This window comes from Physeter macrocephalus, chromosome 18 (genome assembly GCF_002837175.3).
Source record: "Physeter macrocephalus isolate SW-GA chromosome 18, ASM283717v5, whole genome shotgun sequence".
Lineage (NCBI taxonomy): Eukaryota > Metazoa > Chordata > Mammalia > Artiodactyla > Physeteridae > Physeter > Physeter macrocephalus.
The window spans coordinates 48,141,304-48,144,906 of record NC_041231.1 but is presented as its reverse complement, the minus strand read 5'-3'; positions in this window follow the sequence as shown (position 1 = coordinate 48,144,906).

Genomic DNA, 3,603 nt, shown 5'->3' with positions numbered 1-3,603 from the left:
TTTTTTTTTAGATTCCATATATATGTGTTAGCATACGGTATTTGTTTTTCTCTTTCTGACTTACTTCACTCTGTATGACAGACTCTAGGTCCATCCACCTCACTACAAATAGCTCAATTTTGTTTCGTTTTATGGCTGAGTAATATTCCATTGTATATATGTGCCACATCTTCTTTATCCATTCATCTGTCAGTGGACACTTAGGTTGCTTCCATGTCCAGGCTATTGTAAATAGTGCTAAATGCATAAAAACTTTTAAAGTAACTTTTCCATCCATGGAATTTTAAGTAATTTTTCGATACCGTGTATATTGTTCTACATCTGACTCTATCAATAACCTGTTTCCATGCTGCAAGGGTGGACCTTAGTTTACTCAACCCTTTCCACCTTGCTGGACATTTAAGTAGCTTCTATTTATTTACTATCTCAAACAATGTTGCAAAGAACATTCTTGGGCATGTGCCTTTGTGGACATGTGCGTCATTTATGTGCACGAGTTCTTATTTTTCATTTTCCTACCATGAACATGTGTTCTTTAGATTATTAAAAATCTTATTAAACATATTAAAAGATTCCATTAGATTATTTCAAATAGCCTGAAGCCACTCAGTTGGCCCATTTTTTCTCAGGATAAATGAGCTATTTGTTAGCACCTTATAAATAAATGCCACATGTTTTTAAGCCACACGTATTTTTTACAGATTCATCCTCCCTGAGGAGTATCTGGTCCAGGGCAGCAGACAGGAGTCTTGGCTGCAGTTGCCAAAGCCTCGAGGGGTGGGGTGTGGGTGTGGATTGTCCTTGGATGGCTCTGGGTGTCCACTTTTCACAGACAATCAGGTGACCTGGGGGCCTTTCCCTTGGCACTTGGTGGTCGTTGACCACTCCTGGGAAGGCTTCAGTTGCTGATCCCAGGGGATAATGGTTTCCCTGGGGGTGGGCTGGCTTCCCTGGAGTTTGGGCCTGATGGGTTTTCTGGACGTACACGGGGGTCCTGGATCCAGAGGGGAGCTCCTGGGGTAGTGAGGGCAGGCAGAATAGGTCAACGTCCTGGGCCCAAGTTCTGGGCTTCCAAGCCCTCTCTTCCTCTTGTGACTGCAAAGCAGATGCCACATTTCCTTAATTTTCAGAAAACCATTTTTCTTTTGCATTGCAATGCACCTGCAATAGGAAGTGGACATTGAATGTGGGAGTGACCTTCCCCTGGCTCTTCCTGAAGCCTGTTTTATCAGAGCCTGGAAAATCCCATCCCTTGTATGCAGAGGATAAAGGAAAGTCTTTTCTGAAATTCAGACTGGACTTAAGTGTGAGGCAAAAGCCGAACTCATCATTCCTTTTCCTGGCTGCTCGGTGCCCATCCCTTCTCATAATGCTGGCAGAAACCCTCCTGTGTAATTAGTGGGGCCGTAATTAATACATGAGAGGAGTCTTCCTAACAGATCCGAGCCAACGTGTCCTCTTAAAATGGGGTGGGAGGCAGACTTTACAGGCTTCTACATGTTGACCCGAAACATCCAGTCTCGCACTGTTATCCCCGGCCGTGCACATTTATATGCTTCTCAGACGCACCTGCCCGTGGAGGGAAGCAAAGGGGTGAGGAAGGGTTATGAGCGACTGAACTGGGGACTGGAGAGGGTGGGCTGAGAGAGCTGGGAAAACTGTGCATGGAGCTGTGGTTCCAGTATTAGAAACTTAGGAAGCCAGAGGTGAACTGGGTGGGGAGGCAGATTGGGGATGTCACAAAGAAGTGAATGTTTATGAAGCACCTACTGTGTGCCAGGCACTGAGATGCTGTCTCATTCAACTCCTGAGATAAATGTCAAGATCTCCCCTTTTACAGGTAGCAACGGGGTCCCACAGTGGTGACGTGACCCTCTGAAGGCCACAGTTAGGGACTGAGTTTCTTCTGGCTCCCAAGGCTTAAAGGAAAATCATTTTTGCTGCCATCTTTCTTCAGTCTTTTCCCACCAGTCCATCCAGCACTCCATTGGTGGATGAATGTCCTAGAATCTTGGTTCGGCTCACTCCCGCCACAACCTTGCTGGTCCCTACCTCTGCAACCTCATTGCCTGTGGATGGAAAATGGGCCCCCTTTTTTACAGCCTCGCTCGGGTGACAGTGAAGATATTGGCCGAGACGCTCTCTGAAGTCTCTTCTAGGCCTACTGGTCATGATTTTATGGTTGGAAAATATTTATAAAATTCATAAATATTTTTCTAATTAATTTTATAAGTTTCTGCCTTCCAGTAGGCGCAAAGCAGCACCCTTGCCCCCAACCATGACCATCCTACACTCAGTGGACCAAGCAGAGCCTTGGTGGTCCCTTTCCCCCTCACCCAGCCTTAACCATTCAGTCACTAATCATTAACAAAGGCTAAATAGACTCTAACCCACCCCTATCTTTCCATTTCTCTTATCTCCAGACCTTTCCACCTGCTTGTCTCTGAGGCTTGAATCCTCTTTCTTCCCCTCTTGGTTGGTGGATTCCTACTCATCTTTTGGAGCCATTTTGCCCCCAGGTTGGGCTTGGGAGCCCCTCCTGTGGCCAAATGACCTGGCCCACAGTTCTCCTGTGACGAGCACCAGTTAACATATGTGAAGGTGATTTTAAACTATAAAGTGCCATTCAAGCATTTCCCCTTCTTTCTTCTTGCTGTTCTTTCTTACTTTCACCCTTCTTCCTCCTCCTTATTTAGCGGAGCTCCTTCATCTGAGGGCCAGTAGGCGGCACTTCCCGTGTTTGGGTAAATGTGTATGTTTCTGGGGACGAAGTCCAGAGCCTTCATCAGTGCCTCAGATGTCACTGACCCAAAAAAGGTTAAGAATCACTCTAAATTTTCTTGACACAAATGGCGAGCAAGATGAAGTAGGCTTTTTTTTTTTTGGGGGGTACGCGGGCCCCTCCCCGCTGCGGCCCCTCCCGTTGCGGAGCACAGGCTCCGGACGCGCAGGCCATCGGCAGGCGGACTCTCAACCACTGCGCCACCAGGGAAGCCCATGAAGTAGGCTTTATTCTTTAGCTCGTCATCATTCTCTCTGTCCTGCTTTATCTTTCTAGAACACAGACACAGACTTAACGTGGTAAGCCAAACTTTCAGATCTAGGTTGAGGTAATATTGGAAGCACTAAAGTTCAACCTCAAGGCAACTTCTTGCCTCACCATTGTCTGTCCCCAGGAAGGCAACTCCAATAAACAGTGCTTCCTTTAAACGCTGGGGAGAGTGAGGAGAGAAAGGCCAGGTTCCCTGTGTGGCTTGATTTTCCTGGGAATCAACTGAGGCAGCAGGTGCTGAGTGGGATTTGCACCACGGAGCAGAGGCACCACCGCTAGCATCCGCAGGAGAGCTGCCTCCCTGCCTCGTGGGCCCAGCATTCCCAATTGCTTCCTCCCAGTGAGGCCTGAGGCTCTTGTGAGAAGGGATCACTATAGCTCCGTTTAATGCCCATTTAATATATATTTCAAGATAAAGACTGAGGATTCATGGGTTCAGCCTGTGAAGGTACAGCATAAATGTGTGAAAATAAAATGTCTCCTGACCTCGCCATTAGAGACATAGATTTTATTTTTTTCTTAGGAGTGTCTGGTGAGGTTTCTTTCTTCCT